Here is a 27633-nt window from a genome sequence, read left to right on the forward strand (position 1 = left end):
GATGGACCAAAGTAGAGAAAAACCAAATACAAAAAGAATAGGTCTAGTCCAGCAAAATAAATTGCAGTCTTCTTAAATTTATTAAACTTTTAAGTAGTATGTCTTTGAGAGTGAGGTATTATCAGCCACGGAAACAAAAAAAAAATGAGAAGCAGATACTAGCATTCCCCATCCATGAAGGAATTGTCTTGGCCAAGTGTTTAACATATTTTGGAGAAATATAAATCATCTTTGTCTGATGCCATTAAATATTTGAATGATAGTAGTTAACTCCTTGTGCTCTCTTTCTATTCCTACAAAGCTATCTTTTCATAACAATTTGGCTTCTTACTCTTTTTCAACAGAGTAAGAATACGTTCTTGTGTGAACTTGCAATTTTAGTTCTCCTTAGCACTTGGAATTTTCTATGCACATTAACCTATCACCATTCTGATTTCACGTATCATTCTGGTGATCTTGGTTAAGGGCAAATTGGTCGTGAGTAATGGGCTCGTTCTTAGTTGATAATGGAATCAGACTTCTGAATAGACCTGAAGACTGATTCCAGAACGCAGGTAATACACAGAAGTATGGACTCCATGAGAACGGATGGGTGAAAGTTGACATATAATCCTCTACACTTAACATCCCTCATTGGATATAAGGTGTTTCTTATTTCCGTTTTCACATTTCCAAGTCTGCAACTGACGTATCATTTTAAGTACTTTGTGGACAGACAACATTTTTTTCTAGAGCATCCAGCAAATTGCTCTAGACATATTGACTACTGAAAATAAAATAAAAATTTTAAGCGTTTGTATAATTTTATTGATATGAATTCGAGCATAGGCAGGACATTATTTGCTTGGCAGCAAACTTTGTATTTGATATGCATTACCCACTCACTTACTGAAGTCTCTTGTGCTGGGAATTAAAACCCTGAGGGGCAGGATATTATTGTAAATACGACAGACTTTCAAAATCTTGGGCTTTAATGGGTAGATATTAGCTAAAAATGAAAAAGTTCCGTACGGTAGTTGAATGCCTTAGTGGAATTAACATTCATGTGAGGCCTGGTTGTTATATACCCTCAAAGAACAGATTGCCCATAACATGCTCTGTTTGTGATGGGATATTAAAGACCAGCTCTCATAATTTTTCACTCCACATTTATAGATTTGTTTCTGCTGACAGAATCCTGGAAATGTAATTAAATGTTTAGTTTAATTAAAATGGAAAATAAAGCCTTGTTGTCAGAAATTCACCATAGCCCCCAAAAGTAGCAAACATGAGTGATTATGTATCTCAAAAGCGTGTACACTGATTTTCTACATGTGTATATCTTGTAATACTCAAATAGAGTTATACTTGGTATTATGCAATCCTCAAAGCAAACTGTGCTTTGTCATTGCAAAAAAAATATATGTATATATAGAATTCCTATTAACATGTAGAATGATATTTATATATGAAAATAGATGAAGCTTTGCCTGTCACATTGATGGGGTGTGGTAGTGCATATTGAGAAACTCACAAAATATATATCTCCACTAGGGGTCAGTCTTTTTTTTTTTTTTTTTTTTTTTCATAAAGCACCAGATAGTAAATATTTTTGGCTTTGTGGGCCATATGGTCTCTGTCAAAACTACTGTATTCTATTGCCGTAGCATAAAAACAGCCATAGATGATAATCAAATGGGCATGAGTTTGTTCCAATAAATCTTTATTTATGGACACAAGTTTGAATTTCATATAATCACATTTTATTAAGTAGTAACCACTTAAAAATGTGAAAAAAGCATCGAGGCTCACATGCCTAATCTGTCCTCCAGGCCTTTGGTCTACACACGTGCAAACACATGCTCTTACGCACAAGGAAACACATAACTATTTCCACTAAAGTGTTTTACTTCAAACTATTCAACAAACCTTTCTGATTTCAACTTCTGCTATTCTCTGCCTTGCTCTCTCTGGTCTAACCACACTGCTTTTTCTTTGTTTCCCTCTTCTTTATTTTTTCTGTATTTTGAGTCATGCATAAAAACTCCTTCCATATTCAGAATGTATTAAATATTTTGATAAACATTTAACTGTAATATTGTTCTCAGCATGCTTATGTGCTCATTTTTTTTTTAAAATAAAATCATTTCCTTAACAAATAGGTCATACATAGACCAGCTCAGTACTGTGTTTTTGGGGAAAGTTGTCTAAATTGACACTTTAATCTTAGATATTTACTCCTGGAATGTATTTTCAGTATGCGTCACACTAGAATCAGGATATATTCTTTGTTACAAATGGTTAATCATGGACCCTCTGTACTTAATTGAAAATTCTCTTTTCTAATTTATAATGGCTTTTTGCTATATATTAAATCTTTAATCTTTGGCATGTGTTTCTGAATTGTTTGTGGTTATATTGAATCTTTTTTTTTAATTTACACATGAGTTATATTTTTAAAAAATTACATTAAAATGTATATTTGATGCTTAGGAGAGCCTGGGTGGCTTAGTCGGTTAGCTTCCAACCTTTGATTTTGGCTCAGGTCATGATCTTAGTGGAAAGGGGAAATGGAGCCTTCATGGGGCTCTGCTGAGCATGGAGCCTGCTTAAGATCCTCTCCCTTTCCCCCCACTCATGAGTCATTCTTTCTCTAAAAATACATAAATGAGTAGATTAAAAGGGAGAAGTCCAGGTTAATATCCGGCATATTGGATTGAGAACAAAAGTGAAGTAGTGATCTTAGATAGGAGTAGGCTCGCCATTGTAATATGAGGAAAGATTAGGAATGTGAGTATAATATATTAGGTGTAAGTAGTTTGCTGGACTTTTCTAACAAGAAGAAAATAGTGATTTTGTGGTTATTTTTGTTTTGTAAATGGAGGTGTTATGAGGTTGCTCACTAACAGTGAAAAATGAAAAGACCTGGAATAGAAAAGAGACAAGTTTAGAAATGGTCATCTCAGAAAATTAAATCTATAGAGTTGGGAAATACAGTACAATTACCAGGAAAAGCTTTTTGTTCATTTGAGGTCTGTGTCTTAAAGAGAGAACGATTTACGGACCAGTGTGCTATTTCTCTAGCAACAGAAAACTGTAATAGAAAATGCTTATTTTAATCTTCCACTTATGACCCTCCAACACACCGCCACACACTGATATTTATAGATGTTGCAATTTTCATACAATTTTGCAGATTTGCATGACTTTTACAGTCCTGTGGCACCTTTTCATCTGGCTAAATAAGGAAAGAAAATGTTTGGCTTCTTTAGAATGGTGTTAATGCACATTCATCTTTCCTTCCACATCCTCGTGTTCAGTTGTTCTAACTGATTTCAGACAAAATCAGTCAAACTTTGGTAGAGGCAACAGGGATAATGTCCTAAAATAAGTGAGCAACTTCATGATAATGAATTCCAATGCAAATAGTGATGACTTTGCAGGAAATACACCCCAAAAGTGAATTGCTTCTTTTTGCTTGGGTTCCTTTTCTGACTTTCTCTCTGTTTCACGTCCTCACGGTTGTGCTCTGTAGGTTCTGTGATTGGCAAACCAATCCCCTTTATCTTTGGGTTCTGATTTTGTCCTCTGGAACTCTAAAATAGAGAAAATCTATATCTCCCCTGAACAGATTGTGGATGGCAGCGGATTCCCTTCTTTAGTCCTGCCTTTCACTTTTCAACGAAGTAAGTGATCTCAACAGCACAGAATGTTAACAAATGAACCCCCTTGCTATCACCCGAGATCATACCCTGGCTTTCCTTTGCAATGTGTTCTCTTCTGTTTCGAAGTTGCTTATAACTTTGTAACATTTAGGAAGATGCCCTTTGTATGCATAAATATTTTGGTAAAAACCATAATGGTAACTGAGAGGTTGCATCTATTTTCATAATTTTTATCTACTGAAGATATTTCATTCCACTTATTGTAATAGGTGAATTAGATAAATTATCTCCAATATATGTAATCACTGTAACTTGTCCTCCATAAAGGTGCTATTACACCATCCAAGGAGGAGCAAACTGAGAGCCAGTGTTTATCAATGTCAACCTACTGAATAAGTGCCGATGCCAAAATTTGACCCAAGTTGGTTTCTATCCCAAATCTAAGTGTTTGTTTTCAAGTCCCTCGGGGAAAAATAATGGCACAAGGATTTAATAGTTCAGAACTCCATTACATAATGCATTCAGTTAAGTCCTAGGGGGAATTCAGAAAATGGTTGAATAAAAGGGATCGAGGCTATTTTTAATATGGGAATTGTATCATCAGATTCCTATTATGTGCAAAGTAAAATTCCAAACATCATAGGCCTGTATTAGAAAGATTTTTAAGGGTGTTTCTAAAGGAGGAATTTTGGATTGAGGAATGTGATGGAAAATCACCAGTGTCGGTAATGACTGGTAAACAATGAGAGGAGAACACATGGTTAAGGATACTGTGTGTAAAATGCCAGCTATGATACATGGATATTGGCAGCCAGAGTGATCTTCAGTTGGGCAAAGGACAGTGACGGTTCCTTTCTGGCAATGCCTTGAAACCCACAGATATGTTCCAGTAGCACTGCAATATTCTGATAATAACCTAACCCTACCTAGAATTTAATCTTGCCACTCTCAGGACCGAACTCAGAACAGAACAATAAACTTAAAGCCTGAATTTTCATTGCTCTCCTGGGCCTGTTGTATGATTCTCATAGTCTATGGCAACCAAAAGCCCTGGGCTTATACAATGCAAAAGCCCTATAGAGAAATTGTTTTAGGAGAGCACGCACAATGAATTAAAAAGAAAAAAAGAATAATAATATAAGGTATCCTGAGATATAGGTAAATGGCATTCCTTCTGATCTGCTCAATTTTCCTAGCGTCCCAAATTAACCCTGGCAATATGAAATTCATTTTGGCCTCCCTTTCTAGACAATACTTTGGAGACCCTGTTCTCTTTTTAGCTTGTTCTGTTCTTTATGGGATTGATGGCCTCTATCAATTTGTCTGAGTTAAAAATAATCAGGCCTTATGTGACGACCCAAGGTTTCTTTCAAGGTAGTGATATAAATAACCTTTAATAAATAGTAACTACCCTCACTTTTGTTCACTCAGACATATTCCGGGTAAGAGCAGGTGACAGAATTTGCATTTCAAATCCTTGCTTTCAATACGGTCTTTAATTTCCAATATGAAAAATTACATATGTTTACTAACTTGGAAACCCTCTTATAAAGCAACTCTGAATAAGCAAGGGAATGGTAAAATATAACTAATCACATATCTTTGAGTGAAGATCAGGCTTTTCCTACATTAACATAAAGAGTACAAGATCTCATTTTAGAACTCTGTGTGCTGTAGAATATATAAATCTCCACTAAGTTCATTTGGTCTATGTTTAGACATTTTTATAGTGACCGAACTTAATTGAATTTCTATATTTTTACATTGCCGGTTTTTGCAAATATTAGAAAAGTTCTGCTTGCTAATCAGTAATATATAATTCAGTTTACTGAAATGTCCCTTTTACGTCCTATCTACATAAGATTTAACAGTGTTTCCTGATCATCTCTTATGACTTCTCTTTCCTCTCCTCTCTCATCCCTTCCCTTCTCTTCCTTACATCACCTGCTATGCTTTCATCACTGATCCTGTAGAAACTTTTCTCTTATTTTTTAGAGGCTTATGTTATCAGTATTATTGTGTAGATGACTCATAACCCTACCCCAAGCTACGGTCTCCTATTGCCGGGTGACCCCTGTATATCTATCTCCTCATGATGTCTAGCGAACACCTCAACATTGGCATATTCCAATTAGAATATATTATAATTCCTAACAAGACATTACTTCCCTCTGACAGTGCCATTTTTCCTTAGGATCCTACTTAAAAATCTCAGATTCATTCTTAGCTCTATTTTGTTGTGTTTAATTATTTCTCTATCTACAATATACGTACCATTTTTCTCCCATTTTTTATACCAGGTTAAAGGTGCTTATTATGATTGTCTAGATTTTAACTATTAAATTTACTACATATTTTTCATTCTGCAATTCAGCAGTCAGGGACTCCTTCCTCGGAGTACCTGGGTAGCTCAGTTGTTTAAGCGACTGACTCTTGGTTTGGGCTCAGGTCATACCTCAGGGTCATAAGATCAAGCCCCATGTTGGGCTCTGTGGTCAGCAGGGAATCTGCTTGAGATTCTCTCTCTCTCCCTCTGCCTCTCCCCCCCCCCTTGTGCATGTAGTCTCTCTCTCACTAGATAAAAAAGTAAAATCTTAAAAAAAAAAAAAACAACTCCTTCCTGCCTTCCTCCTGTTGGGTTCCTTTTCTGATGTCTCTGCTCTTACACCTAAAGTGCAAAACCTTAAATTTCTTTTCCTCTCTTTCTTTCACTATATATAGTTTGGTGGCATCATAATGGCATGAAATTTAAGTGCTCGTGGGAACTGACAAGTCATTTTACCTGCCTAATTAAGCAAAAATTCAGGCAATAGTTGATCATAAAATGTGGGAGACTACAAGGAATTGGAAAAGAAATGTTCTTGTTCAGGAGTAAGTAGTGAGGAATCAACTAATCTTTTACTTTATCTTCTCTAATGGTATTGAGAAGCAATAAGATAATTCATGTGCTTTAAGAAATGGTCATATATTTTACTTAGCTGTTGCACTATCAGGATTCTACCCAAGTACAATAGTCAAAAATCTAAGTAAAGATCTAATAAGTCTTTTTTTTTTCAAAGACTGTATTTATTTATTCATGAGAAACACATAGAGAGAGGCAGAGACACAGGCAGAGGGAGAAGCAGGCTCCCTGTGGGGAGCTCGACGTGGGACTCGATCCCAGGACCCCAGGGTCACACCCTGGGCTGAAGGCAGGTGCTCAACCACTGAGCTACCCAGGTAAAGATTTATAAAAAGAGATGTTCATGGAAGCATTATTTACATCAAAAAGTTAAAAACAACATTAATATTCAGTGATAGGGAAGAGATGAAAGTATTTGCATATATTTTGTGAATTTTTTTGAAAATGTTAGATGAGTGCTTTGAATTACATAGATTATCTTCTATTAAAATTTACAATGATATACGATTCAGTTTTCCAAGGGTCCATAAGATGCTCTTAGGGAAAGTATTAATTATAGAAAGCTTAAGAGTTACTGGTATCCTACTATCTTCTCTGGGATGGGTACAAATGTGCATTAGCAAACTGAATACAGTTCTGAAAATGATTTTGTCAACTGGACATTCTGACTAATTGAGCATTAATCAACCCCTTCTTTCATGATCTGTGTTATATAGACATTTTAGGCATTTATCGCTTTCCTGGTACTGTAAATATTGAATGTTTGTGTGCAATATAATATTTACTTGTGCAATATAATATTTACTTGAGGTTAAGAATCTTAGAATGCTTCAGGGTCATCACAATGTCCATTTTCATCACACAATACCAAAGAAGCAAATACAGAGAGATATGGGAGGCTGAACTGAGTGAGTACGGTCCTCACAACCTGGCAAGGAGGCTGTATTTTCAATATTAATAAAAAGCTTTGGGGGAAGAGTTTGTGATTTGCCCATTTCTGCTACAGAATGGAGCACAGAAAGCAAATATGATTTACTTAGTGAGTGCTCACTGAGGAAATTACAATCTGGATTCTACTAACCTTTATCCAAAGCCTTTTATAGGCCAAGGATTGTGCTAGACCCTTTTGTGTGTGTAAAACTCTTCGAGGTCTAAGACAGCCCTGTAAAGTGAGCATGGTTCCCTCACCACACAAATCTGATAATGAAATCATGAGAGATACAATGATGCGACATAGAAACATCAGGTCATATACATCCCCCCTAATTCTGGTCGATGTGTCTGTCACAGGAAGCAGTGGGGTCATGCTGACAGTGACTTTTATGCGGACGTGATCCAGACCAAGTTGATCCCACTACTTTCTTCCCTTACTGATTTGTTCATCTCGTTAATTAATCACCTTATAGCTTCGCCAAACTCCACATTTAGTTCAATACTTTCTGATTTAGAGAGTCTACATTTTAATCACAGGTTGTGAAAATTGGGAAAATGTTCATCTGTACTTTTACTGTATTTTTATTCTCCTCAAATCTACAAAGTTTACTGACAGTATTTCAGAGTCTTAAAAAAAAATCTGGTATATACTTTGAGCAGCTTTTCTCCAAAAATTAATCTAGTGGGCAGCCCAGGTGGCTCAGCAGTTTAGCATCTGCCTTCAGCCCAGAGCCTGGTCCTGGAGTCCCGGGATCGAGTCCCACGTCGGGCTCCCTGCATGGAGCCTTCTTCTCCCTCTGCCTGTGTCTCTGCCTCTCTCTGTGTCTCTCATGAATGAATAAATAAAATCTAAAAAAAAAAAAAAAATTAATCTAGTGAAACTGGGGTCCATCCGTTACTAAATCTTCACTTATCTGGGAACCAGCGTCTTCATTCTATCACTCACAGTGCAATAACGATCTATTTTATAGAAATCAGAACCATATGCATAGAAGGTGAGGGATCTTCCTGTTTCCTTAGTCAATTGTCGGTCCTCTGCTGCTAGATCCAAACAAGCTTATTGGTTCTTGATATTTCATACGCCCTGAAGAATTTTTTTTTAAAAAAGCATTCATTTCTCTATTATTACAAATAAGGGAGGTGCTACTTCTTAAATGTAGTCGCACATGTAGGTACCGCTGAGATATTTTCGATTGATCACTCTTCTTCATTGTCCTGTATCAATATTTCCCAGGGACTCTGCAATTCTTAGTCTCAAGTGTGCTGGGTAACAGCGTGCCTAAAGGTCACCTTTATGGGGTCATCCTGAATCATATAATTAGAGGTGATATTTTTATCAACCTAAGTTTTCTCCTTTCTTTTAAAAAGCGGTATATGATCTGTACCACCTATTACCCGAGGACGTAAAAAAAAATACTGCAAAGGAAATGGTGTTTTGCTTAAGATTTCAGCAGCTCTTTCCCTTTACATCCAGATCCGATCCTCCTTCGATGTTATTATACTTTCAGTAATTTCAGTTAAAAATCACCCGCGGTACCGTGTTGGCCTAGTCGACTATCCGGAGTGCTGGATTATAACAAGGGCTATCCCTGCATTTCCTTCATGTTCCTTCTTTATTTAGATTTGAAAACATTGCATCGCCTCCTGAGTGTTCAGGGTAAAATTGAGCACGAGATGACATCTAAAGAGACAATTTCCTGAGTCTGTCTCTCGGAGAACAATCACAGTTTAGCATCGCAATTTTATGTTGCCAGTGTCTGGAGTCTGACCAGCATCAATCGCGTGTTGGATGCTTCCCTGTCACCGGTGAAAATGATTCTTATAAGTCTCCCAAGGTAACGTGAGTGGGGACTCGGGATCAGAAATGTCCATGCTTCCAGTTTCCAAGATTAACTCTGTAATAAATTCTGCTGACTGATACACTCTTCAGTTTTCTGGAGTAATCTTTGACATAAGGAGAAAATAAACATCTGCCCACCACCTGGCTCTCCCCAAGCCGCATGTTCCACATTGCGTGACTTACTTTCTGCTTCTTTTTAAGCTGAAAATGTAAGAGAATCACTAAGTGGCTTTACTAGGGCTAGGGGAGGTTGGCTTAGTTTCAGAATATCAGATTTTGGAAACCGATTAATCCCAGTATACGTCGCATCATTGGCCCTGTGGGGACTCTAGAGCCCTTCATCGGGATGCAGTCTCACAGATACAGACCCTCCCCCTGGTGATTGATTCTTTTTCTAGAAATGGATTGTATCATTTGGTGATGCTGACAAATCCCTCTGTAGGTCATCCCACTCAGGAGCAAGTGCCTGTTGACTTCCATTATGACTGTCCACTAGACGGGCTTATTATGGTCTTACCCAGGGAAAAGCACCCAGGAGGAGGCCTCGTGAAAACGCATTTTGTTTTCAGGTGTGTCCCTAGGATGCTCGTTGCTGGTGTCTCTGCAGAAGCTTCAGTGGCAAGCGGCAAACATTTTACTTCCTTCCACTGGAGGCAGTTAAACAAACGGGCTTCTCTAGAGAATGTCAAAATGTGAAATTTTAAAATTAAATTACATGACCTCTTACAGACCCAAAATTCCTCTTTATATCCCCTTTGTTTTTACAACGATCCCTTTCCTTCTGCTGCCACGAGTTCATAAATACAAAAAAAAAAAAAACAAAACAGTAAAATGGATTATTATCAATACGTCCTCCGATAAACACAAACCAGAACTTATGTTTGGCTACTCCGCAAGGAAAATCTCTCTTAAATCAGAAGCTGCATGAGAAGAGATATTACAAAACGTGAAGCAGCACTGGCTCATTATTCTGGTGCTGTTGTTTCAGTTCCACTTGAACCTGCGAGTTTTAGTTTTTAGAGATTTTCAAATCATAAACGACTTCGAACATCTTACCTTGGAACAACTTTTTTCTTAAATGCCTAATTCCCTCACAACCAGACATGATCCAATGCAAGTGTTTTGTTTGTTTGTTTGTTTTGTTTCTGTTAGTTTGTTTAATCATATCAAAACCCTAAATCAATTGATCAGGGAAGGACAAACATTATATGGTCTCATTCACTTGGGGAATACAAAAAATAGTGAAAGTGAATATAAGGAGACAAATGAGTGGGAAATATCAGAAAGGGGGACCGAACATGAAGACCCCTAACTCTGGGAAACGAACTAGGGGAGGTGGAAGGGGAGGAGGGCGGGGGGTGGGGGTGACTGGGTGATGGGCACTGAGGGGGGCACTTGACGGGATGAGCCCTGGGTGTAATTCTGTATGTTGGTAAATTGAACACAAATAAAAAATAAATTTATTATTAAAAAAAAAAACCCTAAATCAAATGAAATCCCTTCACATTTCACACCAAGTTAAATAAAACTAGTAAAATAGAACTAGCTGGTGGGCCCTGTGAGTTTCCTGGAAATACCATCTACCCTCTCACCCTCTTTGACCTTTCCTGGAAGCAGAAGGGAAGAAGGAGACCCTTAGACATTAATTAACCTTTATTAAAGGTTTGTCACAGATGAAGCACAATTGCACAGGTTTTCACGGAACGTTTGCAAAGACCCCCGTGAGCTGAGGATTGCCTCCTGGATCCTGAAGAGAATCCTTCTGAGTCTCAGGGTGAAGCAGCTTGCACACACTGGGAGGAGAAGAAGTGCAAACGAGGGTCTGGGTCCCTGTCCTCGGGATCCTAAGGGTGCAGGCCCCGTCTCCCGCCTCCCTTAAGTCTTTGCTCCTTTGAGTCCCAGGGACGGGCATCCCAGGGACGGGCACCCCAGGGACGGGCACCCTGGGACGGGCATCCCAGTGGTTGGGCATCCCAGGGGCGGGGATCCCAGGGACGGGCACCCCAGGGACGGGCACCCCAGGGTCGGGCATCCCAGGGACGGGCACCCCAGGGACGGGCACCCCAGGGGCGGGCATCCCAGGGGCGGGCATCCCAGGGGCGGGCACCCCAGGGACGGGCACCCCAGGGGCGGGCACCCCAGGGGTTGGGCATCCCAGGGGCGGGCACCCCAGGGGCGGGCACCCCAGGGGCGGGCTGAGCGAGGTGCTCCCCGTGGTGCTCGCCTGCCGCGCCCCGGGGGTGGCCCGGGATTCCGGGGATTCAGGCGCGCTGCTGGCCGCCCGGCTCTGGGCAGGGGCGCTGCGGCGCTGGGGCGGGTCTCCGCGAGCTCCCGGGGCCCTGGGGACCCAGATGCGCGGGCACCTGGGGGCGGCCCGAGGGGACAGGTCCGCGCGCAGGGCCGCGTCCCGGGCGAGCAGGTGCAGGTCGCCTCCGAGGAGCAGCGCCGAGCCCCGGGGTGCCCCCGTCCCCGCCCCCCCCTCGGCCCTGCACCCGCGTCCCAGCCGCGCCCACTCGGGCTCGCAGGTGCGTGAGCCGCGCTCGCACCTCCGCACGCGCAGCCTCCCGCCGCCTCCGCGCCGCCCGCCGGGCCTGCCCCCGCGCGGCCTCCCACCCCGCCAGCGCCTGACGGCCGCTCGCCCCCCAGGTGCCCAGGTGCCAGGCGCCCCTCCCCGCGGACGGGAGGGCGGCCCGTCGCTCCGGGGGCGGCGGAGCTAAAGACGCTGCTGTGGAGTCAGGGGCTTAAGTCTTTTTTTTTTTTTTTTTTTTTTTTTTTGCTTTTTTAATGAATGGCATTGCTTTCCACGTGACCTGGTGTCCGTTCCAGTGCCACAGAACCAGTGCAGCCCCGGGGTAGGCGCGATGGGGGCGGGAGGAGGCAGAGGGGAAGGGCAGGGGGGAGGGAGGAGGAGAGGAGGAGAGGAGGGAGGGGGAGGATGGAGGGGGAGAGGAGGAGGGTGGGGGAGAGGAGGAGGGTGGGGGAGAGAAGGAGGAGAAGAGGAGAGGAGAGGAGGAGAGGAGGGAGGAGGGAGGGGGAGAGGAGGAGGAGAAGAGGAGAGGAGGAGAGGAGGGAAGAGGAGAGGAGAGGAGGAGAGGAGGGAAGAGGAGAGGAGAGGAGGAGAGGAGGGAGGGTGAGAGGATGCAGGGAGAGAGGGAGGAGGAGTGGAGGGGAGGAGGGAGGAGGAGTGGAGGGGACCACAGAGGAGTGGGGGAGAGGAGGGGAGGGGGAGAGAGGAGAGGAGGGAGGGGGAGAGGAGGGAGGGAGAGGATGCAGGGAGAGAGGGAGGAGGAGTGGAGGGGAGGAGGAGTGGAGGGGACCACAGATAGGAGGGGGAAGGGGGAGAGGAGGGGAGGGGGAGAGAGGAGAGGAGGGAGGGGGAGAGAGGAGAGGAGGGAGGGGGAGAGAGGAGAGGAGGGAGGGGGAGAGGAGGAGAGGAGGGAGGGGGAGAGGAGGAGGGTGGGGGAGAGGAGGAGGAGAGGAGGGAAGAGAGGAGGAGAGGAGGGAGGGGGAGGATGGAGGAGGAGAGGAGGAGGGAGGATGGAGGGGGAGAGGAGGAGAGGAGGGAGGAGGAGAGGAGGACAGGAGGAGAGGAGGGAGGGGGAGAGGAGGAGACGAGGGAGGAGGAGAGGAGGGAGGGGGAGAGGAGGGAGGGGGAGAGGGGGAGAGGAGGGAGGGGGAGAGGGGGAGAGGAGGGGGGAGAGGAGGGGGGAGAGGAGGAGAGGAGGGAGGGGGAGAGGAGGGAGGGGGAGGATGGAGGGGGAGAGGAGGAGAGGAGGGAGGGGGAGAGGAGGGAGGGGGAGGATGGAGGGGGAGAGGAGGGAGGGGGAGAGGAGGAGAGGAGGGGGGAGAGGAGGGGGGAGAGGTGGGGGGAGAGGAGGAGAGGAGGGGGAGAGGAGGGAGGGGGAGGTTGGAGGGGGAGAGGAGGATGGAGGGGGAGAGGGGGAGAGGAGGAGAGGAGGGAGGGGGAGAGGAGGGAGGGGGAGGATGGGGGAGAGGAGGGAGGGAGAGAGGAGGGAGGAGGAGTGGAGGGGAGCACGAAGAGGAGAGGAGAGAGGAAGGAGGAGAGAGGGGAGGAGAGAGGGGGAGGATGGAAGGGAAATTTGGAGGGGGAGACGAGGGATGCGGAGGGGGCACGGAGGGGAGCATGGAGAGAGGGAGAAGGAGAGGAGGGGGGAGGAGAGGACGGTGGAGGGGAGCACGAGGAGGAGAGGGAGGAGGGAGGAGGGAGGAGCGGAGCGGAGAGGCGGAGCCAGCGCGGGAGGCGGCAGGGGGGAGGCCGGGCGGGCAGCCAGTGAGCGGGCGCGGGGCGAGGGCGCGGGAGCGGAGCCAGTCGGGCCCTGGGAGGACGCGGCGGCGGAGCTGAGCCCGCTCCCGGCTCCCCGCTGCTCCCGCTGCTCCTGCTCCTCCCGCTGCTCCCCGCTGCTCCCTCTGCTCCCCGCTGCTCCCGCTGCTCCCCGCTGCTCCCGCTGCTCCCGCTCCTCCCGCTGCTCCCTCTGCTCCCCGCTGCTCCCGCTGCTCCCCGCCGCTCCCCTCCCCGAGCCGCGCGGTCCTCCGAGGGGCGGCGGGCGCCGGGCCTGGCCTCCTGCCCCGGGCGGGGGCGCGCACCTGCCGGGAGGGGGCGGGAGGGGGCGGGAGGGGGCGGGGGCGGGGGCGCGCCTGGGTCGGGCGCTGCCTGCGGGGCGGCGGGGGCGGCGCTGAGGCCGCTGCGGCTCCCGGACCCCCCCCCCCCCCCCCGCCCGGGGTCGGAGCCGAGGCTGCCCGAGCCCTCCCCGCCCTCCCCGCCCCTCCCCTTCCTCCCGCCCGGGCGAGGCCCGCGAGCGCCGCCGATGCCGGAGATGAAACTTTTGCTGCTGCTGCGGGCCCCCCGGTGAGCGAGGCGGCGGCGGCTGCGCCCTGGACCCGGCACCTGGGGGGGGGGGGGGGGGCAGGGGTTAGTTATTTTGCATTAATGTCGGGGTCTAAGATCCGAGGCAGAACTGTGCCTTGTGCATGTCGAGATGCTGCGGGTGCGTGCGTGTGTGCAGAGTGTGGAACTAGGAAAACCTGCGTGCATGTAACAGGTGAACAAAAAAAGCAATTTTATGAGCTTGTTCCTACAGTATTTGCCCGTGTGCACGCCTCTTTGTACTTAAGGGACTTTCAGATTAATCAAGAGTTAACGTCGCTCGCTATTTCCCTGCCGGGTACCAAGAAAGGGGAAAATGAAATTCTTAGGTACCATAAGGTCTTGGGTTGGCTCAGGTGATGGCATCACTGCTTGGAGCTCAGAGAGACAGATCACAGGAAGATTTCATTATGCAGCCAAAAAAAAAAAAAAAAAAAAAAAACCCACAAGCTCTGACAGTGCTTGGGAACCTTTATTTTCCACTCTGGGATCACCCACAGGTTTTTTCAAAGCAGGGGGCTTTCCTTCTGCAGTAATTGTTCTCTTCTATTTTCGTGGACTTGTCTTGCCAGGGGAAATATGCCAAATCCAGAGTTTTGAGGTCCGGATTCGGTCTGGCGTGTACCCTGTGGGCTGTGGGAGGGGAAAGCAGGGTAGGAGAGTGCTAGAGAATGAGCTCCGGGGTCTGACACGCTGCTGCAAGCACCTATCATCATTTCAGCTTCTTTGGAGCCTCCTGCTCGTATTCATTTAATTCTGGGTTTCCTGATAATGAATCAGCCCACGGTAGGTCAACACGTTGGTTCATTTCCTAAGGCCCCCATTGAATGCCTCGCCGGGTGAGTATTTTGTAAACCATAATACTGATGGTTTTTAGAGATTGCCAACTTAAGGAGGGAGCAATTGAAAAAAGAAAATAATAAAGGAAATGATATCAATGGCCAAGTTTGGTTTCCTGACAAGGTAAGTAGAAAAATCAGGATTTACTGTTTTGGATGCAAAGGGAAATACACTGGTAGAAGGAAGGGAAGGGCTGGGGAGCTCTGGCCGCCTGGGTGTCTGGTGCATCCCCGGCTGTAGCAGGTGCAAACATGGTCACTAGCAACCAGCGCCTGAGTAAGATCTATGCACTGTGGCAATTGGAAATTATCCCTCCTGATGCCCTAATTCAGGTGCATTTAACAGAATCAAGAGCATGAGGGAGTCAATCCAACTTTATAGATTCTTTCGATGAAGCATGCTTTGTATGGTAAATAGCACTTTTTGTTGCCTTATATAAATATCACTACTGCGCCTCACGTTGATTTTTCTGGTCTGATGAATGCACACCACAAGTTCACAAGTGTGTGTGTCCCACTTGCCCTGTGCATGGCCTGTCGATGGTTAGAAGTTTGAAGTGTACCTGATGTATTTGCAGCTGAGACAGTCGTTCTTTAGAATCTGAACGTGCATGTGCGTTTGGTGGGTCTAGATAAAACACACAGAGCTTAGTGACCTGAAGATATTTCTTTATCTCGGATCCCTGCGTTTGATAGAGTGTAGTCAAGGGAAAAGTGAGAGAAAGTGAGAGATTAAAGACAGCAAGTATGCAAGATGTTGTTTTGCTTTTTTTTTTTTTTTAATAAGTAGAGGACTTCAAACTTTTTAATTTGCTTATGTGCCTTTCATGAAGTTGCATTATACGTGTGTGTGAAACCGCATTTTGGATAAGGGCTTCTTCCCCTTGGTGCTATTGATATATTAGGCTGTATAATTCTCACGGGCAAGGGAGCCTGTCCTGTGTTTTATAGGATGCCTAGCAGCCTCCTGGTTTTCTACCCACAAGATGCCAGTAGCAGCATTCCCAAACTGTGATAAGGAAAAGTATCTCCAGGCATTGTTAACTATCTCCTTGAGGGGCAAACGGGCACTCTTCTCCCACTGAAAATCACTGCTGTGGGGAAAAAAAAAAACAAACAAGTATCGTGTGCAGAAAAGGGTCATAGAACACATGGTTTGAGTAGGCAACTGCTCACATTTAGTTCAATTTGGCTGCTCTGGTGATTCTCCTTCTCTTGCTCTGATGGGGTTCCTCTGCTAGGTGTTTCCTTAGGTCCCTAACACAGACTGTGGAAGAGCTGGTCAGTATTCTTGTTTTTCTGTAGACTGAGAGACTGGGCTGTATTATTACATGCTGTCGTTTGTAGGAACAAGAGGAGAGTTTAAAAACGAGAAAAAGAAAATGTAAATGTGGAGGCTGAAGATACATTTCATTTCAGTTTTTTTCAGATGAGTCTTTACTATAAATAATAAGTAAATGAAAGCTAGTGACTCTACTTTAGAATAGCTTTGGTTATTGTTTTTTCCTTTTTTTTTTTTTTTTTTTTTTTTTTTTTGAGTAGGTATATGTTTGGAATGTCAGGAGTGGGCGTTCACTCCAGGCATTCCATGTGCTTGGAGTAGTTTAAAATGTTCAGAGGCTCCAGGAAAACATTTTTATTTTAAATGCATAGTTTGTATTGGCAGTAATCTGTAGCACAAAAAAAAATATATATATCGAGCTTAATGATTTGAAGACATAGCGGAACGTGACCCTGACCCTGGATTTCTTGTGTCAAATGTCGCTTGTATACAGGGCATTTTTCCTCATTTGCAAAAGGGGATGAGAATAGGCTTGAGAGCCATACAATACAAGGTGTTAAAATGGGTTTCAGTGGGTAAAGATCTACACCATGGTTGGCACTTTATCATAGACTCAGTGTCTTTGGTGATTTGTTTGATGAAATTGACTCAGAATGCTGAATCTTCCAGCTATTCTGGTTAAAATTTATCTATAAGAAATGATAATATTTTTGTTTTGTCTTTTATTTAAATTCCAGTCAGTTGATGTACAGTGTAATACTAGTTTCAGGTGGACAATATAGTGATTCCGCGCTTCCATACGAGAGCCTGCGCTCATTGCTAGTGCCCTCCTTCATCTGCATCACCTGTTACACTCATCCCTTCACCCCAGGGACCATCAGTTTGTTCTCAGTAGCTAAGAGTCTGTTTCTTCGTTTGCTAATCTCTCTCTCTCTCTCTCTCCCCCCTTTGCTTGTTTGTATGAAAAAAAAATTTTTTATGGATGAAATAACACATTTTATTTTTTTTTAAGATTTTATTTATTCATAAAGAGAGAGAGAGAGAGAGAGAGAGAGAGGCAGAGACACAGGCAGAGGGAGAAGCAGGCTCCATGCAGGGAGCCCGATGTGGGACTCGACCCCAGGTCCCCAGGATCACACCCTGGGCTGAAGGTGGCCCTAAACCACTGAGCCACCTGGGCTGCCCAACACTTTCTAGTTTTGAAATATGATGTAAGTTATGGATAAATCTAATCTTTCTCTCATTTCTGTCCTCCCCCAGATTATCTACATTTATAATTTGTTCATAAACACAGAAATGTGAAACCTAGAATGCACTTGAAATTTACTCTTCAGCAATAACCATTATTACCAATTCGGTATATTTTGTCAAAATGATTTTTAATGAATAGTTTAATATAGATATCTATGTAGTTGTAAAATATAGCTTTAAAGTTAAAGATGCGGGTGTACACATCTGTCTGCGTTCGTATGGGCATATGTACATAGACACGTTGAACACAGCTCAGTATTATACCCTAATAGTTTTATAGCGTGTTCACTCTTCTATGTGAATTTATAGAGAATTCATGTATATTTAGCAAGAATCCAGTACAGCATTATGCACAGATCTGACATTTAACTCTAGTTCAATTTTCGAGACACGCATCTGCTTCTAGCTTTCTCTTCTTATTAGGCCAGAGTGATTTCAGATTGGTTGATGCCTCTGCCATAGTGAGTGGTGTACGTTGTGACTCTCACATAGGATTGCATAGACCTACTGTCATTCATTTAAGTGACCCTCCATTAAAAATTTTTTAATAGTAAAGGGAAGACCAAATTAAGTTAAATAATTTAGTATCTGTATCATTGCTGATAGCATTTTGACTTTTAAGTGTGGCACATGTTCCAGGAAGAGATTTCCAGGAAAATAGATGGACTTCGGGGAAACATAGGAACAGATATAAGAAGGACATTCACTTTAGTGTGTCCTGACCTGCCTGGATGGTGCTTCTGTAGATACCAGAAAATTCTGTTGTGGAGACTTCTACACTGCATGGCTACCTCAATTTAGGAAACTTCTTGGTAGTCTGAGAATAAAATGAATAGATTTCAACCCCTACAATTATTTGAGTAAAATACTGAATAAAGAAAATATTTCACTTATTATTTTACTCACTGGATGGGATATAATAGTTGAATTGCCAGTGAAGTGGATTTGGGATTTGCCAGGTGCCTCCACTGAAAAAAGAGAATCCACCTATCATTTAATATTTCACTTATGTTTAGATGACCATACGGTTCTTCAAATAGATATTTATTTTCATTATATTTATGCCTTTGGGACAATATATATGACTAATATATAACTACATGCGATCTGATATGCTTGGCAATTTCACTTGATCCAATTACTTTCAGTCAATCTACCTGATACCAAAAGTATTTTAAATAAAAAATATCTGTCTAGGTTAAACTCATAGCTATCAATGGGATTTAAATGAGGACTGGATGCCATTTTAACATATTAAAGCGTCCCCATTACAAAGAGTTTTTGAACCCAATGTTGGCAAAGTTGTGATAAAACTCTTATTTACACTTATCCCTTGTAGAAATGAAAATTAACATGCCAGTTATGAAAAGCAGTTTTCAGTCCGTGGCCAGAGATGGGAAAAGGGAGATTTCCTGAAATGAAACTTGTGGAAGTAAACCACTAAAAAACATGGAGAAATCACTCAAGAAGTTAAATTTAAGAATTTGAGTCAATCTAAATGATGATAAATTGAAGGAACTTGAATAGTAAACTTAATATAAAATGTGTTTTTTGAAGGATATCAAAAAAATCCATTCAGTTGGATAATAAATTGAGACAAAAAAATGTGTACCTCCCAATTTTTCTGTGTCCTTTATATATTTAAACATGTGTAATTAGTATCTTTAGTGGCCTTGTGATATGATTTAAATGAGCTAGGAAAATATCAACAAATTATTTTAACCTAATGCACTTTTATTGCTTTTATGAAGAACCTGCTTATTGGCTGATTGGTTCAGTTTAACTTATCAATAGATGAGAAAGCCCTGTATTACCGATTGGGGGAGTAAACCAGTTCCAAAAGCCTATTCAGTAAGATTTTCAATTCTGCGATTGAAATTCTACTCTTAGATGATTTATCGTATTTTATAGCAAAAATAGTCATCTTAGATAATAAATTATACTTAACTATATTAAATATTAAATTCATTTATGATGATTACATTTTATCTGGGAAGAGTGATGATATGCAAAGGAAATAATGTCTTGTAGAAAATATTAGGAAGGGGGAAAATGAAAGTGGGATATGGAATCAAAGCTTTGTTTTTTTAATTTATTTTATTTATTTATTTTTGGAATCAAAGCTTTGAAGAAGTAAGTGGTAGTTTTTATTTTAGCCATTATGGCTTGTAAGACCTCATTGGAAAGGTGCCTTTGAATAAAAGCTTGGAGGAAGTATGGCTATGGACAATATTGATATGATGCACCATGTTCCAGAGGGGGTGAAAGCAAGTACAGAAGTGGGCAGGAATATGCACACCCTAGAGAAGAACAGCAAGGTCAGCGTAGTTGGAATGAAGTAACAGAAATGGAGTCTAGAAGGTGATCATGGAAACCAGATGGTGATGGTGTGTAGATCCTGTAGATTAGCATAAGGACCTTGTATTTTTCCTAGGAGATTTGGAAGTCTGACCAGAGAAATGACTTCGTCTGGCATCTGTTACATTAGGTGGTAAAAAAAGGTGAAGAATACAGATGGGATCCAGGTTACTCATCAGCTCCATATTAGCAAGGAAGTCCGGCCATAGAGTTGCAATTAGACTGAAGAGGAGCTGGAGCAGAAGCAGACAGGTACGGAGTTATTTCAATAATTTGGAGGAGAGAAAATGACAACCTGCAGCACAGTGAAAGCAATGGAGGTGGGAGAAAAGAGATACACCTTGAAATTAAAGCTGGTGGGACTTGACATGGGATAAGCTCTTTGAGGTGCTGGGGGACAGTGAGGGCGAAGCATCTATTTTGTTTGCTGCATCCTGAGCAATCAGAAGGATGCAGTTATGGAGCACCTGGCTGGCCCTGTCAGGGGAGCTTGTGGCTCTGGATTTCAGGGTCATGAGTTCAAACCCCATATTGAGTAGAGAGTTTACTTAAATAAGCTTAAAAAAAAAAAACAAGAAGCAGAGGAAGGATGCAGTTGCTATCTCCTAAGAAGGGGAGGGAAGGAAATGGACAGAACAAAGTGTAGCAGGGGAAGGAGAAGAGGCAGTTAGATATGAAGAATGGAATTTTGTGCAATTTTTTCAGGGTTTTTTTTTTTTTTTAAGTACACTCTGCCCAGCATGGAATCCAGTGCAGTGCCAGAACTCATAACCCCAAGGTCATGATCTGAGCGGAGACCAAGTGTCAGAAGCTCAACTGACTGAGCAACCCAGGCACCACGTATAGTTTTAGATTTAAATGTCTAAGTAGGGATGGCACGGAGCTTGTTGAACACACAGGTGAGGGGTCCAGGGAAGAGCTGTCAGCTGGAGGAAGGATATCAGAAGTCATCCCTCACCGGTTATGTTTAAAGTGAAGAGATTGGGGCACCTGGTGAATTAGTTGGTTAAGCGGCTTTCTTTGGCTCAGGTCTTGATCCCAGAGTCCTGGATCAAGCCCCACATCAGGCTTTCTGCTCAGTCAGGAGCCTGCTTCTCCCTGTCCCTCTGCTTGCTGCTCTTCCTGCTTGTGTGTGCTCTCTCTCCCCTCTCTCTCTCTCTCTCTCTGTAGTAAATAAATAAATAAACAAATAAATAGCATATTTAAAAATAAAAATAAAAATAAATAAAATGAAGAGATGATATGAATGAAAAGATGAAAAACACAAGGCCAGAATCTAGAACCACTCACCACAGGTAGAGTTGAGAAAATGAAAAGCAGCCCAATGGGTTTCTTGAGGCCTTAAAATCAAATATTGGCACAAAATTATTGGTTCAATCATCTCTAGATTTTCGTGTTCATTAACATAGTTCTCGTCTTTTAATATTTTTACTGGCTTTAACTGAAGCTAGATGTTACAATGATTGCTTTTTAGATTTGACAAATACATAAATTATATCTAATTAATAATGACTGAATATTTTGCTTTTCTCTAACCCAAAATTATTCTACAAATATTCCGCAGAGTAGGTATGAAGTCTCTTGTAGCCATTGTTACAATTAAGGAACATTATGTTTTTATGTTGCTATCCAGCTCATGATTTATGTCCAGCCTTTGATGTGCATGATAAATATATAAAGAGATAAATATACAAAACATCAAGATATGAATCTATAGTTTCAACTGCAGGTATGAGCTGACAAAAAAAAATAATGAAATAGAGCTTTAAGCAAATATGCAAGATTACTATGTTAGTAGGTCTTATCAATGACGCTCACACCAGTGAAAGTGTTCTTTCAACAACTATTCCAGGGCACATGCACGCACATGCACACAACCCCATGACTCTATGATCACATTCAATTTCTTAATCAACAGAGGGTAATCAGCTTGAATAACCAGCACTTCATTAACCAAGCTTCACTTCGAATGTTTACAATCTCAGATGAATTAAGTCTCTTAACTTCTGCAACTCAGGTTTACTAGAGAAGTTACAAGAGCTTGAAGAATTTAAAGACTAAAGTGTCGTGCGGTGTCCACGTTGAAGGCCAGCGTGGTGCACAGAATAACGGTCGCAGAAGATATTCAGGTCTGAATTCTTGGAGCCCATGAATATATTAGGTGGCAGAGGAAGGGTGAGAATGTAGATGCCAGGGAGGGTGCTAACCTGCTAACCTCACTCAGGGAGCTGGTCCTGGAGTATCCAGGTGGGCCCACAGTACTCACGGGGTATTACTCTTTTTTTTTTTTTTTTTTTTTTTTTTTTTTTATTTATGATAGTCACAGAGAGAGAGGGAGAAGGAGAGGCAGAGACATAGGCAGAGGGAGAAGCAGGCTCCATGCACCAGGAGCCCGACGTGGGATTCAATCCCGGGTCTCCAGGATCGTGCCCTGGGCCAAAGACAGGCACTAAACCACTGCACCACCCAGGGATCCCCCCTCACGGGGTATTAGATGTGGAGAAAGGAGGCATCCAGGAGGTCTGGGGGATGATATATGGGAAAGACTCAACTCGGATGTTGCTGGGTTGATAGGGAGGAAGAGGGCAGAGCACGGAGGGCTTTGGGAAGCTGTTAGAAACTGGGAGAGGCAAGGATTCTCCGCTAGAGCCTTTAGAAAGGGAGGCAGCCATGGCCACATCTTGATTTTAGTGCAGTTCTGAGACTCATTTCTGACTTGCAACTTGACCCTGGTCAGGCTCCTGACCTACAGAACCATAAGATAAGAACTTTGTAATGTTGAAAGCCACTAAACTTGAATATTTTTTTTTGCGTGAAACTGATATAGCTAGCATAAGGAGGTGTTTTAAATTCTGCCTTTTATAACCATATCGTGAATTCTTTGAGAATAGAGATATAGAATATTATTGAATATATAATAATTATACCATTAACCCTGAGATTGCTATATTGTTCGACACTATAAATTGCTGAAAAAAAGTCATGATATCAAGCCTGAAAAATGTTTTATTTTTTTAAGAAAGATTTTATTTTATTTTATTATTTTTTTTGAATTTATGATAGTCACAGAATGAGAGAGAGAGAGAGAGGGAGGCAGAGACTTAGGCAGAGGGAGAAGCAGGCTCCATGCACCGGGAACCTGACGTGGGATTTGATCCCAGGTCTCCAGGATCGCGCCCCGGGCCAAAGGCAGGCGACAAACTGCTGCGCCACCCAGGGATCCCTGAAAGATGTTTTATAAAGTAGAATGTGAGCTACGATTGATTATCCCTAATGAAAGAAAACAATATATCTTACCTAATGTGTATTTTCTTATCCCCGGTAAGGGCATTGTACTTCTATTAATATGAGTGTACTGGACTTCTGGGTCCTGTGTCTAAATATGATTTAAAGAGTGTCAAAGTCTCTCCTATAGCTCCTTTAGGTAGATTATTCATGTAAGTAACAATGCAAAGATCAACTTACAAATTAAGGGAGGAATAGAATATGTAGCAAAATAAGGAGCTTTTGACTCTTTTGGTTTTATAGTAGGAAATATTTGACTTTTAAGCAAAACTGATTTATAAAGAACAAATTTCATTATGGTAGGCCATTCTGTAGTTCAGAGGATGTAAAGATATATAACCTGGTGTGATTAACAAATATGGATTTTGGGATCCCCGGATGGCTCAGTGGTTGAGCATCTGCCTCAGCTCAGGGCGTGATCCTGGGGTCCTGGAATCGAGTCCTGCATCGGGCTCCCTGCATGGAGCCTGCTTCTCCCTCTGCCTGTGTCTCTGCCTCTCTCTCTCTCTGTGTCTCTCATGAATAAATAAATAAAATCTTAAAAAAATATATGGACTTAGAATGACAATAAGAAATATGTGTTCTTTCAATGATTTTTTTTTTTAAGATTGATTGGAGAGAGAGTGTGTGTGTGTGCAAGTGGGTAAAGGGCAGAAGGAGAGGGAGAGAATCTCGACTCCCACAGAGCATGGAGCACCATGTGGGGCTCTCTCTCGTGACCCTGTCATCATGACCTAAGCTGAAACCAAGAGCCAGACACTTAAGTGACTGAACAACCCAGGTGCCCCTGTGATGTAACTATTTTTAAATAAGTGAATAAGATGACTTTTAAGTAGGGAAAAAAGTTATTGAGCTTCCCTTCTGAATGACTCTTCCTCATGTTTAAAGCATAACATTCAGGTGAATGTTCATAGAAAAATGTTGAGTGTGTTTCAAGTGTATAAAAAGTGAATGACTGGAGTAAAGCAGATCTTTTCGTAGTATTTGGTTAATTACGGTTTTATTTCAATCTTTGAAATGTCCCAGACCTATCATTTGCTCATACCTGGTACAAAAGCCCCATTCAGCCCATGATTCTACTGGTGACAGTAGACTCGCCCACCTGTACGTGAGCCATTCCGCGGCAGGAGGAGAACCCGACTGAGTAATGCACACAGGTGCTTTCCCCATCCTGGCTTCCTGGTCATATTAGAAGCACTGGAGCAAATTGTCCATCTGCGCTTCCATACTCTTGGTCCATGTTCTATGATCAGCTTCCAAAGGCCCTGGCTGGCCACCTAGGGACAGAACCAACTCTGAGTCATGCATCCATCCCTGGCACATAATCCAGTGACATTTCATTTTCCTTTTACGTGTTTTGCTTTTCTGATTTATATCCATTCTACTGATCTTTTAAATGGTAGGTGCTCAGTGTAACGCGTCAAATGACAAGGTTAACAACCTCCATTTCCCTTTCTTCAATCCCTACTCAGCTGAAATATCCACTAATTAGAATTTTTATCTATGGATGCCTTTCTCTGTATATCTATAAAACATGTATGAACATATGATAGATATGTGAACATGTATATGCATATAGATATGATATAGGCATGGACTTTTTCCTGCTCTTTAAGGTAAATATGTTATTTTACTGTATACCAGGAAAACACATACAGCAGGTCACTACAATCTCTGCAGGTCAGTGATACCAGTCTGATTCTTCCTCGCCTTTATTGTCTCTGGATTAATTTCTTTTCATCCCTGTTTCTGTCTTTATGTCCTACCACATTCCCTCTTTTTTTTTTTTTCTCTCTCTCTCTTCTGTCCCTCTTCAGTCTTATCCCTCCAAAGTTTTATTTGCTCCTGTGTTAGTTAGCTTGGGCAGCCGTAAAGAAATCTCGAAGCCTCTGTGGCTTAAACAATAGGAATTCATTTCTCATAGTCGTAGAGGCTAGGAAGTCCATGATCAAGGTGCTGCTGGCAAGTTCAGATTCCTGGTGAGTGCTCTCTTCTCTCTTGCTGCTTACAGATGGCCACTTGCTGTGTCCTCAGATGGCAGAAAGCAAGCTCTTAGGGATCTCTTTTGATAAGAGCGCTTCCTCATATGAGGGCCCCACCCTCAAAGCCCACCCAAAGGCCCTTCTCCAAATATAATCATGCTGGGGGTTAGGGTTTCTATAGATGAATTTTGGAGGTACAAGATTCGGTCCATAGCAGCAGTTCTTTCTTCTCTTTTCCTATTTTCAACTCTTTTAAAAATGTATTTATATATTTATATATTTTATAGATATAAATATACATTTATATATTTTTATTTTAATAAAAATGAACATATTTTTATTTTTATTAAAATAAAATAATAATAATAATAATAATAATTATTATTATTATTATTATTTCTAAACACCCTGTTTCTTCTCTCTGCCATTCTTTTTTCTAACATTCATTCCAGCATCCTCAATATGTTCTGGTCCTCATTCACCTCTTCTCCAAAGCTACCTAATGTGACTTTTAAGATTGTACCTGAATACTATGGCCATCTGTGTCTCTGAAACCCTTCATAATACTAGAAACTGAGTCCACACTCCTTCCCTGAAAGGTTTCAGGTGACAATCATCAAATAGGTCATTTTTTCAAGATGGTCTAAAGGTCGTGAATATCGCTTGACTTCTGTGACCACTCCGTACTCTAAAATGCTGAAACAACAAGTTTGTAGTAAATGTAAATGCATGGAAATATGCAGAGAATCATATTTAATACATGATCCTCGTGCATGCAGAGAATGTATTGTCTTTCTCTCAATGCTTTCTTCTATAATTATGCGGGTTGCCGGAACCTGTGACATTTTTTGTGTTGTCTGTGGTATCTCAAGACTTTTTTCTTTCCGGATTTATTGAATGTGTTCTGTAAAGTGGAGCCTAAAATTGTTTGTTTCAAAGTTTTTAAAACAGTTTCTGGACGTCTCATTAGGAAAAAATCTTCTTTGATCCATTTCTTACTCAATTGGGTAATAAAAAGAGAATCTCAGGAGATGGCGATCAGTAGGTCAAGGCCTGAATCACCCTTTCGGATGAGATGTTCTCACCAACTTCGAAGGTGGCTCTTGTGTGAGTCTAGGAGATACGTAGCAGTTGGGAATAGCTTGGTTCTCTCTGAGAAAGAATCTCACTCTATTTCCAGTCCAGTGCTAAGGAGAATTTTATGTGTATGCAAAAAGGTATTTTTAACACAAATTTGGTATTAGCATCATGGAATTGCTGACTCTTCCGAGTGTAAAATTGTGGCTTTCAGAAAGAAGTAAACTGGGACACTGTGTCAGCATCCTGGAAATGATACCCCTTCTTTCCTAAAGGAAATGGCAAACATTTAAAATGAAAAAGCAACACATTAACTCAATGAAAACGCTAGATTGTTCCAATCAATAAACTCTGCAAAAGTAGTTTATTCTTAGCCAGTACGAGTTCATGTCTGTAACTTATCACAACACAAAAGCATTCTTTGTAAAATTTTGACTTTCTGAACAACATGAAATATTTAAAATAACAAATGCTTCACATTAGATTGTGTTTAATTGCTATTGATCTTTCTGCTCTATGTAAATACTACCTCAGAGCTTGCTTTTCAGATCCTTCTCAAAGTGCACATTTCCCCTGGAAGCGCCATGATTTACTTTTCTGCATATTCTTCACTCAATACCAGTCCATTTTCTCCAGTTTATTGCATTTCATTAACAAGTTACTGCATTTTATAAAATATGAAAGTAGCACATTTTGGCAAAATACGTTTCATTGGATAAAAAAGATGAATTTAGGTGTAATTTTCGTATAGAGACTTGCTATACTGAAGAAGTTGAGAGAAATTTACCTAATGTATACTTTGAATGCAGATTTCAATTAACTTATTGATTTATTTACATTGATCATTATATAAAGTACCATTTATAATTTACGCGCATGTGTGTGTAGTTAGCCATGCTAACTAGAAGTCTTTTTTCTGGGACCTCTGGATATTGAGTAGGTATTAGTATTTTTTTTTTTATAAATTCATTTTTTATTGGTGTTCAATTTGCCAACATATAGAATAACACCCAGTGCTCATCCCATCCAGTGCCCCCTTCAGTGCCCATCACCCAGTCACCCCCACCCCCCGCCTACCTCTCCTTCCACCATCCCTAGTTCGTTTCCCAGAGTTAGGAGTCTCTCATGTTCTCTCTCCCTTTCTGATATTTCCCACTCATTTTTTCTCCTTATATTCCCTTTAACTATTTTTTATATTCCCCAAATGAATGAGAACATATAATGTCTGTCCTCCAATTGACTTATTTCACTCAGCATAATACCCTCCAGTTCCATCCACGTCGAAGCACATGGTGGGTATTTGTCGTTTCTAATGGCTGAGGAATATTCCATTGTATACATAAACCACATCTTCT

The 27633-nt window shown here is 42.2% G+C and overlaps 1 protein-coding gene across 32 annotated transcripts in view; it reads left to right on the forward strand.

The window, feature by feature from the left end:
* The window catches only part of CDH18 (cadherin 18), a 948807-nt gene that overhangs the window by 481207 nt on the left and 439967 nt on the right, over positions 1–27633 (forward strand). For 4 of the 32 annotated variants that reach the window (XM_072757183.1, XM_072757196.1, XM_072757204.1 and 1 more), the window contains exon 1: positions 14076–14186. The exons of 18 other annotated variants lie outside the window; for them this stretch is intronic. The gene's annotated coding sequence lies outside the window, so the exon portion shown is untranslated. Of the gene's footprint in view, positions 1–12067; positions 12172–14075; positions 14187–14476; positions 15044–27633 lie in introns of those variants that run through there. 10 more of the 32 variants (XM_072757182.1, XM_072757197.1, XM_072757205.1 and 7 more) reach the window with 7 other exon arrangements.

This window comes from Vulpes vulpes, chromosome 4, assembly GCF_048418805.1.
Source record: "Vulpes vulpes isolate BD-2025 chromosome 4, VulVul3, whole genome shotgun sequence".
In the NCBI taxonomy this organism is placed as follows: Eukaryota; Metazoa; Chordata; class Mammalia; order Carnivora; family Canidae; genus Vulpes; species Vulpes vulpes.